General features: G+C 40.9%; 1 non-coding gene across 1 annotated transcript; it reads left to right on the top strand.

Annotated features, from left to right (window-relative positions):
• The first annotated feature begins 498 nt into the window (after positions 1 to 498).
• On the top strand, positions 499 to 607 carry LOC118757528 (U6 spliceosomal RNA). The gene has a single exon (XR_004995240.2). It is a non-coding gene; the product is annotated as a U6 spliceosomal RNA (small nuclear RNA).
• The last annotated feature ends 15,322 nt before the right edge of the window (positions 608 to 15,929 follow it).

Genomic DNA, 15,929 nt, shown 5'->3' with positions numbered 1-15,929 from the left:
GCAGCTCAGTGGCTAAAGTCCTGGTCTTGAAAGTGCTGGGATCTCATATGGGCACCAGCTCTAATTCCAGCAGCCCTGCTTCCCATCCAGCTCCCTGCTTGTGGCCTGGGAAAACAGTTGAGGATGGCCCAAAGCCTTGGGACCCTGCATCCGTGTGGGAGACCCGGAATAGGCTCCAGGCTCCTGGCTTTGGATCAGCTCAGCTCCGGCCATTGCGGCCACTGGGGAGGTGAATCATCATATGAAAGATCTTCCTCTCTGTCTCTCCTCCTCTCTGAATATCTGGCTGTAATAAAATGAATAAATCTTTAAAAAAAATTAAATCAATCAATTTAAAAATAAATTTTACTGGACTATACAATTTGAATGTCAAGGAGCACACAGTGTGAATTTTCTCTAAGCCGTATATATATGTCTCTAAGTATGGTTTTGTCTTCAGTGAGCTTCATTCTGTGAATCTTCTGCTATCCTTATTTCAGAGATAAAGGAGAAAATGTTGTGCTTGCTTCGGCAGCACATATACTAAAAAGTTGGAACATTACAGAGAAGATTAGCATGGCCCCTGCGCAAGGATGACACGCAAATTTGTGAAGCGTTCCATATTTAAAAAAAAAAAGGGGGGGGGCCCGGCGGTGTGGCCTAGCGGCTAAAGTCCTCGCCTTAAACGCGCCCTGGGATCCCATATGGGCGCCGGTTCTAATCCCGGCAGCTCCACTTCCCATCCAGCTCCCTGCTTGTGGCCTGGGAAAGCAGTTGAGGACGGCCCAATGCTTTGGGACACTGCACCCGCGTGGGAGACCCGGAGGAGGTTCCAGGTTGCCGGCTTCGGATCGGCGCGCACTGGCCCGTTGCGGCTCACTTGGGGAGTGAATCATCGGACGGAAGATCTTCCTCTCTGTCTCTCCTCCTCTCTCTATATATCTGACTTTGTAATAAAAATAAATCTTAAAACAAACAAACAAATAAATAAAGAGAAAATGTTAACAAAGCATCCTAAGATAAGAGCTGGACTGTATCTAACCACAGGTACAAATGAGTTATTTATTCTAAAGAGAGCTGTAAGTGAACAAAAGATGTAGACTAAAAGAGACACCAGAGCTTGCTGCCGCATCACTGAACATGCATGTGGAATGCTGTCATTTGCACATTACGTAGTTAATCGGTGACAGATGTACCACATGTCAACTTCCAGATCAATGTTCGTAATACAAACTAAAGGCATCTCAAATCAGTGAGTAAGTAGATAGGGGGTTCATTCCTTTCCGTGTTTACACAGGATTCAGTCATTCCCATCTTAACAGAAAAATTAATCCGCAATGGTTTTATCCCTCAGTAGGTATCCCTCTTAAAACAAACAAGCAAGCAATCAATGGCAAGTCCTTCCTGAAGAGATCATGAAGATAGGTGATAGGGCCCAGGCCTGGGTGTTTGGGAAGATCCCAGGTCACTTTAAGGTAGAACAAGAACAGTCCTACCCTTCCCCCACAGCCAGCCTCAGCTTTCACCCCTTTAATCTGTTCAAATTCCAAGTTATGCAATTTAAAAATATATACAAATCTTACAGGGAATGCACATGTTAGAGTAAAGGGGAAAGAAACGCAAATCTCCCGGCATATCCGTGTCTGCCTAATCTTTTTGCCTGGTGGGCTCTTCCTGTCCCCACTGCCAAGGTCACTAAGGATTCTGCCCTTCCAGCATGGCCTCCAGGGCACTGCTTCCCGCTAAGGACTCAAAGGCAGTGAACTTGCTTAGCTCTCAGTGGGTTTGTCTGCAGGGTGCCAGCATCCTACCTCTTGGAACTTGGCCTTTGCACTGCCTGTGACACTCCCCACCAAGGAGGATGCTTTGCTTGCGACTGCCCCTGTTGATTACCGTTTCTCATTTGGTTATCAAATCTGCATCAAAAGCTCAAATATTACCTATGTATGTCAATGATTCCTAAATCTATACACCTCTTTTTGAGTTTCAGATCCATACACCCACTTACATAGTCTCTCTCCTTAAGATTTATTTTATTGAAAAAATAGATTCACAGAGAGGAGGAGGAGAGAGAAAAGATCTTCCATCCACTGGCTCACTCCCCAACTGGCCACAATGGCCGGAGCTGAGCTGTTCCGAAGCCAGGAACTTCTTCCAGGTCTCCCTGGGCTGCATGGGTCCATGGACTGGGGCCATCTTGATCACCGTGCCTCAGAGACATCTGAAGCCATCACTGTCCCCCAGCTGAGATCACCGCACCTGCCAGAAAGGCGCCCACACAGCGTCTTACCTCTTTTAACAACCTGCATTTTACACTTGCTAAATGTCTTTCCTATGTCTCTCAAATAGAACCCTGTCTCCTTTTTTTTTTTTTTTTTTGCCAAGTCTTATTTCTGGCCTTCATCCTTTCTGCCCCCGAACTCCTGATCCTCTTCAATTCCTCCAAACTAGGCAGTGTTATTTAAAATGCAGGAATAGGACACACCTTTGCCATTTCGGACAACCACATTCCGTGTCAGAGGGTTCAACTCCCAGCTCTAGTTCCCAGTTTAGGCTTCTTGCCCTTGGTAGGCTGTGGTGATGACTCCTGGATGGGTTCCTGTTGCCCATGCAGGAGATGTAGATGGAGTTCTTAGCTCCCAGCTATGACTCTGGATATCGCAAGGCATTTGAAGAACAAATTAGTGGATGGGATATTTGTCTCTAATAAAAAAGAAATTTGGAGCCAACACTGTGAGGTAGTAAATTTCACTTCATTATCTCCACATCCGTAAGGAAAGTCTACAGTTGTCCATTTTTAATCTTTTATAGGAAAGTATTTGATAGAAACTGTCACATAATACAATGTAATTAATGAATTAATAAAAAAGAAAGTATTTGATATACAAGAGTACTTCAAGTAACGTATAGAAAATAAATTAAAGGATGTTTATTTTGATGCAAAAAAAAATGTTTTCAAATCCATGCATTTCCATGCTATTTTCTTCTCAAAATCTCATGCTGTCTCTTTTCTCACACACACCCACACATGCGGTTCTGCAGGCCCACGTCCCCGCTTGCTCCCTCTGTTCCAGCTGTACTGTACCCTTTGACAGGCTGCTGTGCTTTGCTCCTGGAATGCCCCTCTTTCTTCTTTCTTTGGACAACTTGCATTTCTGTCTGACCTGAGCTCAGCATTCAGTAACTATGATGCATTTTCCAACCCTGGCCTGTCCTCTCCCAACCTAAGGCCCTGTTCCTTCCACCAATTCTGTTCCTACATTATTTTTCTGCTTCTACAATACTTATCATAGGCCTACTGGCACTGTATTGTAATTGTATCTTAATTTTTCTACTTTCCTCATGAAAGAATTCCTCTAATATCACCCGTTTGGAACCAAAGCCTTGCTCGTTTCTGCTAGCTTCCTGATTTTTTCTATTTACTTAACAAAATGAAATTTTTCACCTGATTTCATGCAGTAATAAGAGAACTACACTGATAAAAGAAAGATCTAAGTTACTATTAGCAGAAAAAAATTTAAAACTGCTGGAGGAGCCAGTAACCAGTTGAGAAAATAGAGTGAAAACCAAAAGTTCAAAGTTCCTGTCTATTGGTACAAAATTCACCTTTTACTTAACTGTTTGATCACCATTTTTGTCTGTTTCCTTTGAGGCTCTAGGTGCAAAAAAATTAACAAAGAGATAACCTTACTTGCTTTAGAAAGCATCCCCCCTTTTTTTTTTTAAAGATTTATTATTATTGGAAAGCCGGATATACAGAGAGGAGGAGAGACAGAGAGGAAGATCTTCCATCCGATGTTTCACTTCCCAAGTGGGCCACAACGGGCCGGTGCACGCCGATCCGATGCTGGGAACCAGGAACCTCTTCCGGGTCTCCCACGCGGGTGCAGGGTCCCAAAGCTTTGGGCCGTCCTCAACTGCTTTCCCAGGCCACAAGCAGGGAGCTGGATGGGAAGTGGAGCTGCCAGGATTAGAACTGGTGCCCATATGTGATCCCGGGGCGTTCAAGGTGAGGACTTTAGTTGCTAGGCCACGCCGCTGGGCCCGAAAACATCCCTTTTGTGGCAGGCGGCTGGCCTGGCGGTTGACACTGCCTGGGTCACCTGTATCCCAGCTCAGAGTGCTTGGGTTTGCGCCCCGGTGTCATTCCCAGTTCCCGATGAGGAACACTTAGACACAGCAGAAAATGGCTCTCTGTGGGTCTCTGCCTCTCTTCCTGGGACACCTGGCTGAAGTTCCTGGTTCCCAGCATCAGCCTGGCCCAGATTCAGCAACTGTAAAAGGTGTTTGCTGAGTGAGTCAGTGGATGAGAGAGCGGCTCTCTATTCTTTCCCTCTTGCTCTGAAAACAAGCAAGATTTTGAAATAAAAACCAAATTTTTTCCTGACCTCCTCTTGAAAAGACAGTGATTTCTCTAACTCTCCTTTCATTAATTACGCAGGCCATGCTTTCATGTTTACACTGTTCTTTTACGTTGTACTGTGTAGTGGTCATTTTTTGTAGATGTTTCCTCTCCAACATCACTGTGTGCTCAGTACACATGGGAGCCACATAAAAGTTCAAACCACCTCCAACTCAACAGTCTGCCAAATACACACTGCACTATTTAAAGAGCCTCTCATTTCCTAAGCACATGTTGGTTTTAGGAAATATCTACTGTGCAGTTACTGGCTACCAAATGTTATTCTCAGCACTTAACTGTATTAAACTCGAATTCACCCCACTGTCCTACGTACAGGTCAACTATTATCACTCAGGTGTGGAAACTGATGCGGGGAGAAATAACAACAATTAACTTCTGAAGATCATGTATCCAAAATATGGAGGCCTTGCATTACATTATCCCAAGGACTTGAGCAGATTACTATTAACTAAGATATCTGATAAGATAGTGCATTCTACCATAAAATGCCCATATTACCTTTCTAAAAAGAAAAAAAAAATGATGTAGCTCTTCTCCTTTCTTTTTTAGAACTATTCATTGACTCTTCATTTCATTCCAGTTTTCTACAACCACTAAAGTAACCCCTCTCGAATTAGTAAGTTTCCCTTCACATTGAAAAAAAAAAAAAACTTCATTTATTTATTCATTTTGTTTGGAAGGAAGAGAAGCAGAGACAGAGATGTCTATTGGTTTACTGCCCAAATGTCTGCCAATATGTCAGGCTGCAGTCAGGAACCCAATCTGGGTCATCCACGGGGTGGCAGGTCTCATTCTGTCCTGGGTAGGGAAATACACATAATCACGTGTGCATAAATACACACTTAAAAGATTTTTTAAAAGATTTATTTTTACTGGAAAGTCAGATACAAAGAGGAGAGACAAAGAGGAAGATCTTCCCACTGCTGGTTTACTCCCTAAGTGGCCACAAGAGCCAGAGCTGAGCTGATCTGAAGCCACAAGCCAGGAAACCCTCCAGATTTCCTACACGGGTGTAGGTCCCAAGGTTTTGGGTCATCCTTCACTGATTTCTGGGGCCACTAGCAAGGAGCTGGATGGGAAACAAGGCCTCCAGGACACGAACTGGCACCCATATGGGATCCCAAAGCTTGCAAGGCAAGAATTTTAGCAACGAGGCTACCGTGCCAGGCCCACTAAACAATATTTAAAATCTTGTCAAACAATGGAATTAAGAAGATCAGGATGGGAATTTGGCTTGGCAGTTAAGACGTCCATAATCTGGACCTGGCACATTAGCTCAATAGCTAAGTCCTTGCTGTGCATGTGCCGGGATCCTGTATGGACACCAGTTTGTATCCCAAATGCTGCACTTCCCATCCAGCTCCCTGCTTGTGGCCTGGGAAAGCAGTAGATGATGGTCCAAAGCCCTGAGACCCTGCATCCGCACAGTAGACCCAGAAGAAGCTCCTGGAGCCTGACTCAGGATTGGCTCAACTCTGGCCATTGCGGTCAATTGGTGAGTGAACCAGCGGATGGGAGATCGTTCCCTCTCTCCTTCTCTCTGTAAATCTGATCTGCCTTTTCAATAAAAATTATTATTTTTTTTAAGATGCCCACATTGCTTACTGGGGTTCTTAGGTTTGATTCTCAGGTCTGGTTCCTAATTCAGTTTTCCTGACAATGTATTTTTGGGACACAGGAGATAATGGTTCTAGTATGTAGGTCTGCCTCACATATATGAGTCCAATATTGACTTTCTAGCCTGACTTCAGCCAGGTCAAGCCCTGCCTTTTTTTTTTTTTATTTTTATTGATTACATTGCATTATGTGACAGTTTTGTAGGGACTGGGATTCCCCCCACTTCTCCCCAAACCCTCCCCCCATAGTGGATTCCTCCACCTTGTTGCATTACCACAGTTCAAAATCAATTGATTCTGTCATTGCCAGCATATACCAAGCATAAAGTCCAGAATCTTATTGTCCAGCTAAGTTCAACGGTTTCTTGGGGAGACCATCTCTGGTCTGAAGGTAGAGCCGGCAGAGTATCATCCCAGTCAATCAAAAGCCCCAACATAACATCAGTAACAATTTATAACGTTATGGAATTAGTTGTCATGGTATTAAGTAAGCAATATGTTAAAAGAGAAAAAAAAAAAAAGAATGCAAGTTCTGAACCACATCCTGTGACTTCTTCATTGACATTTCAATTATTAGTTTATATACAACTGGGTTCTATACACCTTAAAATGGCTATAGATTGCTATTGGACTGTCTTGTGTCTATTTTAATATTAGTATTTACAGTGTTGAAGCATTGGGATCCATGTGGGAGACCCTGGTTCCTGGCTTTGGATCAGCTCAGTTCTGGCCATTGAGGCCACTTGAGGGAATGACCCAGTGGATAGATCTTCCTCTGCATATCTCCTGATATTTTGTACATCTGTCTTTCCAATAACAAATACATAAATCTTTTAAAAAGTGAAAATCACACATTCATACATTGATGCTAAGATTCTCAACAAAATCCTAGCCAATAGAATTCAAAAACACATCAGACAGATCATTCATCCGGACCAAGTAGGATTCATCCCTGGAATGCAGGGATGGTTCAACATACGGAAATCCATAAATGTGATACACCACATTCAAAAACTGAAAACCAAAAATCATATAATAGTATCAATAGATGCAGAAAAAGCTTTCGACAAAATCCAACACCATTTTATGTTAAAAACCCTAACCAAGGTAGGCATAGAAGGAACAATTCACAACATAATCAAAGCAATATATGAAAAACCCAACGCCAGCATCATACTGAATGGAGAAAAACTGGATCCCTTTCCACTGAGATTTGGAACAAGACAAGGATGTCTGCTATCACCACTGCTATTGAACATAGTCCTAGAGGTACTCGCAGAGGCCATAAGACAAGAAAAAAGACATCAAAGGAATTCAAATGGGAAACGAAGAAGTCAAGCTTTCACTATTCGCAGATGACATGATCCTTTACATAGAAGAACCAGGAGACTCAATACAGAGACTGCTAGAACTTATACGAGAGTTTGGTAGAGTGGCAGGGTACAAAATTAATGAACAAAATTCAACAGCCATAGTGTATGCAAACAGCCCCAAGATGGAAAAAGATCTAACCAGCAAGATACCATTCAAAATAACAGAGAAAAGTATGAAGTATCTAGGCATAAATCTAACCAAAAATGTGGGAGACTTATTTGAAGAAAACTACAAAACAGTTAAAATAGAAATTGAACAAGACCTCAAAAGATGGAGCAACATCCCATGTTCCTGGATAGGTAAAATCAGTATCATTAAAATGTCTACACTACCAAAAGCAATATATACATTCAATGCAATCCCAATCAAAATACTCAAAACATTCTTCATTGAACTGGAAAAAATGATACAAAGGCTCATTTGGAAACAGAAAAAAACAAGAACAGGTAGAACCATCCTGAAGAATAGGAAATTAACGGGAAATCACAGTCCCGGACCTCTGGACATACTATAGGGCAGCGGTTATTAAAACAGCCTGGTACTGGCACAAAGATAGAGAGGAGGATCAATGGAGCAGAATAGAAACACCAGAAGGGAACCCACACAGATTCAGCCAAATAATCTTTGACAAACAGATGGCAATCCAAGCAAATGGGAAGGTCTCTTCAATAAATGCTGTTGGGACAACTGGTTGATAGCCTACAGAAACAAGAAGATAGATCCACATCTTTCACCACACACTAAGATCAAATCTGAATGGATAAAAGACCTAAATCTACACCCAGAAACCTTCAAACTTTTAGAAGAAAATGTTGGAAACACCCTGCAAGACTTAGGTGTAGGACCTGACTTCCTAAAAAGGACACTAAAAGCACTAGCAATCCAGACCAAAATAAACAAATGGGACTTCCTCAAACTAACAAGTCCTGCCTTCTGAGGGTATTTGGGGATTGAACCAGCAAACACCACTTCTATCTCTTACCTCCTAAAATGATTTTCATTTTAGTGTCAGGGAGTTTGAAATCTATAGTCTTCTTCCATAATATAGATTTTTCCATCAACTTTTGAAGATCCCTTATATGCACAGATTTCAAAAAAATGTTGCACCAAAAATAACCTTATCTTTGGATCCCATTTCATATGAAATGTTTACATTTTCTCAAAATGTCAAGCAGGAAATAATGACCAAGGAAGTGAACATTAATGAACACTATTTGATCAGTTCAGATTATATGCATGAACAGTAGTGCTACATAGCATCCCAAACGTAAGTTATGGTCAGTGCTAGAGGTTTTTTCTTCAAATGTTTAAGTCTAAAATATTCTTGGAAAAGTTGAATAGTGTTAGTTTTCTGCATCCTGGAAATCTCTAACTCACTAGAATCTGGGGGTTCGATGTTTCTAGTCTGAATAAATCATAACTTCTCCAACCACTGTGAACTATGTTTACTTTGTTTTCGGTTGCTCCAAACTAATAACAATGCTTTGATCAATAGAACATAGCAAAAACATCAGTAGGACAATGTGATGTAGGCAGCCTCTGAGTGCCTGGGTGGAAGCTGTCCTGCATCTGGCTTCCTGAATTCTTTCTTCCTTGGGCCACTCAATGGTGGTCAGGGAGATCTGACACAGTTGGGTGGAGCCAATCATTCTATAGGTTTGAAGGCCAGTCTCCTTGAGAGCTGCAATTCTGTAATTTTCTCCCTTCCAGCCATGGAGAAGAAATCCCTCTGCCAGGACCACACTTCCTCCCCAGTCACCACAGGAAGCAAAGCCTCAGTGATCAGCAGTAAGTGGAGGGAAAGAAGACATTCTTTGGTTCACCCTTCTCACATCTATTCCAACAGAAGAAATTATTGTTGGCCCAGAACAATGGACCCATCAAAGCTTTCCTTTGTCTTCGAAAATGAAATAAAATCCTTCCAAAGTAAACAAAGTTAAAAGAATATGCCTCTTCCAAACCTGCCCTACAAATAATACTTACAGATGTTCTCTTGACAAAGAATAATGCCCACCAAAACCAAGGGCAAATGTGAAGAACATCCCAGTAAAATAACAACAAGAGGTTAAACCAAAGAATGAACAACCCATTGCTAAAATGACAGAACCAAGTCACAACCTATTTATGTTAACCCTGAATGTAAATGGCTTAAATTCATCAATCAAATATCATAGATTAGTAGACTAGATTCAAAAACAAAACCCAGCTATCTGTTGCCTACAGAAAACACATCTCACCAAAATCAGCAGAAGCTGTATCTCATGGGTATTGATGTTTTTGTTTTTATTTTCATTTCTTCAGTTTTTCTCATATTAAACTCTTCACTGACTCATACAACATACAGTAGTAGCATCATTTTCTTCAAGGTTTCTGATTTTCTTTTTAATTTCTTCAGCAACACAGTAGTCATTCAGTAGCATGTTATTTAACTTCATGGCATTGTAAATTTTTTTCCTTCCTGTTGCTAATTTTGTTTTGTGGCTTTGGATTTAAGGGAATGTATAGTAACTACGCAATGGAGACTATGATATCCAGATGTGAGGATACAATGCAGTATGCAGCTCTACTTCCAGATCAAAAATGGACTCCCAATGAAACAACTATATCTTGATAATAGGATACTGCACTCTGCCATTGTCCATGCTTGCAATGATGAACTTATAACTGTTTATGAAGAAATATACTACTGCAATAATATAGGGGAACTCAGTAGTGGGTGGAAGGAATTTGGGGAGTGGATAAGGGAAACCCCAGAGCCTATGGAAGTGTATCATAAAATAACAATCTTAATTTAAAATGGGAAAAAAATTAAAAATGTAATGCATTATGAAGCTTACCTAGGTAATGATTTCAAAAAGTTGTTCCACTGTACACATAAACTAGAATTGGAATGATATAAAACTAATTAACTTTACAAACAGAAAAAGATTAGGTGTTGATATCTTTTAACTACTGGAGAGACGCTAATGCAAAAACCAGAAAAACAAAAAGGAAAGAGGGTGGGTGGGGAATGGGGGCGGGAGGGAAGTATCAGTAAGTTCCTAAGTCTGTGTTGCAATTTATGTAAATCTTATCTACTTTATATAATTTTTAAAAGTAATGAACTGGAAAAAAAAAAAAAAAAAACCTTGGAAACCATTTAGTCCAAGCCTGTCCTGTCATTGTTAACTTTGACCAGGGGACAAGGTTGTTAAAAGATGAGGGGTTTTGGACTGAGGGTGGTAGCCTAAAGGTTAAAGTCCTTGCCTTGCATCCACCAGGATCCCATATGGACATTGGTTCGTATCCTGGCTGCTCCACTTCCCATCCTGGTTCCTGCCTGTGGCCTGGGAAAGCAGTTGAGGATGGTCAAAGCCTTGGGACCATGTACCCACAGGGGAAGACCTGGAAGAGGCTCCTGGCTCCTGATCAGCTCAGCTCCAGCCACTGCAGCTGCTTGGGGAGTGAATCAATGGACAGATGATCTTTCTCTCTGTATTCCTGCCTGTCCAATTAAAAATAAATAAACCTTAAAAAAAGAGAGAGAGAGAGATGATAGGTGTTAAACAGTCCATGCTTCAGCATGTTTCTGCTAAAAATGGCTTTATAGCCAACAGATTCCTCTTGGTTTCTATGGCTACACAATGGCCATGAATCTCAGGCATCCTGGGATAGCTGTATTTACATTAAAGCATATCACTGCAATTACAGACTACTTAAAGAAGTCTGTAATTTTCAAATTACTCCATTTTAGGCCTAAGCACATTTCATTGATTTTGTACTCAACCTCACTAGGTAATTTTGTGGTTATCAAGTTTTTCAGCCAGCAATCCACTAAGGGAATACTGAGAAACTTAAAAAAAAAAAAAGTCTTATCAATTAGCAGTTACTCAGTTCAGATAATTAAGTTTGTGGGAACCTGGAAGAACACTTGAGTACGAATTAACTATTTTGGCATACCTTGTTTAACATCACCATGCATGCAATGCTGTTCTGGCTTTGTGCAATGTTGCCCAAGGAGAGGAAAATATGGCAGACAGCACTGTGCAAGTCTGTCAATATGCTCATCCAACAGGCACTCCATGGACACATTCCAGAGGAAACCGTGGCTAATCCCATTGCCCACAGCAAGGAATTCTGACCTCAAATGATTACCAAAAGATGTACAACAAAACGGAATCTGCTACAAAAAGGGACAAGATCGATCCTACATGCTAAGATGAAAACTTCAGGTCTTTCAAGGGCCTTTCTAATTAAGCTCCCTGCTGAAGGCCTGGCCAAAGCACCAGAAGATCAACCAAGTGCTTGGGCCCCTGCTACCCACATGGAAACTAGATGGGAGACCTGCACAAACTCCTGGCTACTGGTTTCAGAGTTTTGGTCTGGTCCAGTCTGGGCCGTTGTGGCCATCTGGGGTAGTGAATCAGTGGATAGAGCATCTCTCTTTCCCTGACATTCCCTCTCTGTAACTCCTTTCAAGTGAATAAATACGTGAATTTTTAAAAAGTTTACGTATATACATAAATAAATGGAAGGTCAAAGGGAATACAGTAGGCAGCAAAAAACCAGATTGGTCAAGGTTCTGTGACATTATAAAACATATCATTAATATTTCCACAGCCAGAATGTCAGGAGGTATTTATTTTTTAAAGATTTATTTTTATTGGAAAGGCAGATCTATAGAGAGGAGAGACGAAAGATCTTCCATCCTCTGGTTCACTCCCCAAATGGCCATAACAGCTGGAGCTGAGCCAATCTGAAACCAGGAGTCAGGAGCTTCCGCTGGGTCTCCTATATTGGTGTAGGGTCCCAAGGCTTTGGGCTGTCATCTGCTGCTTTTCAGGCCCCAGGCAGGAAGCAGGATGGGAAGTGGAGCAGCCAGGACAGGAAGCAGATAGGATCCCGGCACTTGGAAGACAAGGATTTAGCCACTAAGCCATTGTGCCAGTTCCAGGCAGGTGATATTTTATGACTCACAGATGATGAAAAAAAACAAAAAACAAAAAACCCACCAACCTACTGAGAATACCCAAATAAAACGTTAGAAATCAATTCTCCATTGGACCTATGCTGTAACACTAAGCACCCAGCGAGCATATCTGATTGGCACTCTCATTTGCAAGAAAACATCTTCCCTTCCCTCTGAACTACGCTCTGCTGTGGACATGTCTCTACAACCATTAAATTACAGAGGGAAAGAAAGAGATAAGAAAAATATCACCTTTTATTTTCTTAGGCACACAGTGATTCTGGACACCAATTATTCACACACATTACTGATTCACCTTTAGAATCATCTATTTAAAATCATCAGTCATCTTAGAAAATAATTTGCGGGCCCGGCAGTGTGGCCTAGCGGCTGAAGTCCTCGCCTTGAATGTGCCAGGATCCCATATGGACGCCTGTTCTAATCCCGGCAGCTCCACTTCCCATCCAGCTCCCTGCCTGTGGCCTGGGAAAACAGTTGAGGATGGCCCAAAGCCTTGGGACCCTGCACCTGCTTGGGAGACCTGGAAGAGCTCCTGGCTCCTGCCTTCAGATCGGCACAGCACCGGCCATTGCGCTCACTTGGGGAGCGAATCATGGAATGGAGGATCTTCCTCTCTGTCTCTCCTCCTCTCTGTATATCTGACTTTCCAATAAAAATAAATAAAATCCTAAAAAAAAAAGAATGAAAGAAAATAATTTGCAGCAGTGCCTTGCAATTCAAAAGTACCAAGTTAAAACTTAGTTGTGGGTTTGTATTTTAGTAGGTTAAATTCCTGAGTTGTAAATATTCTTCGGAATGGTGATTCATCTTTTTCCCTTAATAGCTTTTCAGCTTACAGTCATAATGTTTAAAAACATTGTTTGTTACACATATTTCAACAGAAGTCAGTGATACCCAGTCTCAGCTCCAGGTAATGTCCCACACAGCATCATTCTGACAAAACCTTCCACCAGGAGGTCATCAGCCTGGGTCTGCAATTCTGTTCCTGAGTCCACATTCTACAAAGACTGCCTGGTAACAATTGGCAAGGATGGCCTTACCACGCATCTAAGCATTTACATGCACCAACCCAGCACACCCCTAGTGCCTTTCTCAAGCATTCTGATCTGAAAGTCCAGCCCATAGCTAACATACTGACATATGCAAGTCACAGCATCTTCCACATCAGCACTGCATGTCAACCGATACAGCAATGCCGGGAAATGTGCGTACCTATACCACTTGGCTCATTCACAGTGGGGGAAAATTAACTGCTGAACTTTACGCCTTTACAAGGAGGAAGGTGTTTTCTAAGTTACCCATTTAACCTATGGGAGGAAAGCCACCTTGGAAATAGCTGTGGCTGCTTACAAAGTGCATTGGGGGAGTCATGCTGGCTCTAAGTACAGCCACAGTCATTTCTGAACATAATTCAGAATACACATTCTAATGGTACAGACCAGGTTATATTAATTTCGGCATGATAAAAAGTACAGATTTCATGTTTTTTCATAAATCAATCCAAAGAAAATGATTATGAAAGCACTTTTAGTAATTTCATAAATATGCTTTAAAAAAAGAGAGATGCTACTTTCAAATAAAAAATTCACATGGTCATAGCAAAATTTGGCAAACAGTACACAAAGCCATCCATGATAAACCAGAAAATACAGAAAACTCAGGAAGCCCACACAAAATTAAAAACAACAAATCTTTCATCTGATTTAGAAGTCAGGTAAATTGTACACTTTTTGAAATGAGCATAAAGCAACTTTCTACTGCCTTTAACCAGACTGAGCAAAGGAAAATATGTCACATCTCAAAACATACATAACTAAAGGCATTTTATGTATTTGGGTAACACAAAAGTATCCTGCAGGAATGTATTGCTGCCACAAATTTAGCCAGCAGGATTAGTGACAGAGTGAATAAGACCTGGTGATGCTTTGCACAATTAACAGTGAGTTGAGTAACAATCCAGCAATGAAATCCACCCAGGACCTAGCTCGATGATAACGGACACTGTACCAGAGGCTGGAAGCGCTGCGGAAACGGAGCACCACAGCCGCAGGGCAGGGTGTCACACACAGTCAGCCCAGGGTATTTTAAGACAAAAAAATATGATTTATTATATAAAATTATGATTGGCAGAATACAGAAAAATTACTTCTTTTACCTTTACATATTTACTACAAGTACCAAGCGAAGTGTAACAACTGGAAGAGTGCATTACAAACTACCAAGGGTATTCATTTGGTGAAATTGTTCAAGTCACAGATGCTAAGTACAGAAACATACTTCAAAATACATGACGTGTAAAATCAGCCCGAAGATAGCAATTTCAAATAATGATTCCTTTAATAAAAACAAATCAACAAACAAGAAGCACAAGAAAAATATAGTCAAGTTAGGCAGAAAAGCGTAAATCGATCATATTGTTAACCGCGACTTAAACTAAAACCATTTTTAAAATTCTAGCAAGGCAATGAGGATTAAAAATTAGAAAAATTTAAACTGTTACCTATTTTTTTTCTACCAAAAATAGAAGGCAGGCTCTGGAGGCCAATTCTGCTGCAGACCCAGGGGTGTCTCAACACATCTGCCCTCAAGTTTCCTTGGCAAGGGCATAAAACTGATCTTTGTTTCAAGGGTGAGGAAATTTACACCTTGTGAACTGTACTTCATGGCAACTTCTGCATTAAAAGAATCAATGTTACTTCTGGCATAAGACTAGAATAACCTGCTTCCAACGAATTCCCCTGTACTTGAGATGAGTCAGGGCAAAGGTGGTCCTGCTGCAAAGGCAATGGGAGATCTCTGACAAACTGGGATTTTCGTAGGCCAAAAAGAGATATGCATTAGAACACCTGCATTTTTATCTATAATCTATAATCTCATTCGTAAAAAAAAAAAAAACTCATCATTAAACTTTTAAAAAATAAAGGTGATATAGGAATGATATGTGTCATATGAATTATATGCCAAATTACTGTATTCTATAGTCATATGTACTATTAATAAATAGACTTGATTCATGCTACCAGAGAAATAATTGAGACAATCTCACATTTCAGAATTCCTGAGTCTTATCAGAGAAAAATGAAGTACCAAAACCAAAAGCAAAACCAAACTGACAAAAATAACACAAAACAAAACAAAATCTGTTCTATGGCAAATAATACAAGTTTGGGGCATTAAAGCTGAAGACTATGGGGACAGATATATGTGTACACACAAATGTAACTATAAACATGACTTTAAAGCTTGGCTTTTTCAAAAGGCGTTTTGAGCAAACAAGGCCACCTGAGTGACATCTTCAATGATGGTAACCCATCATTTAAAAGGACTAGTATCTTTATTTCAAAGCCTAATTAGTCATACAAAAAGGACAAATATTTACTTTAATAAGTGTTCTAGTAAGACTGCAATGGGACAGCCCTTTGATGAAAGATCTCAGGAGGATAAAGCCAACATAACTGAATTAGAACACCATGTTCTAATTTGGAGCCATCATCCATTAAACAATTTCCTTTTTGCTTTGCATATTACACAGTGAAAAGAAAAAGATATCTTAAGAGCACTTCAGTCC

This window comes from Ochotona princeps, chromosome 9 (genome assembly GCF_030435755.1).
Source record: "Ochotona princeps isolate mOchPri1 chromosome 9, mOchPri1.hap1, whole genome shotgun sequence".
Classification (NCBI taxonomy): domain Eukaryota; kingdom Metazoa; phylum Chordata; class Mammalia; order Lagomorpha; family Ochotonidae; genus Ochotona; species Ochotona princeps.
This window is presented reverse-complemented; position numbering and strand designations above follow the sequence as displayed.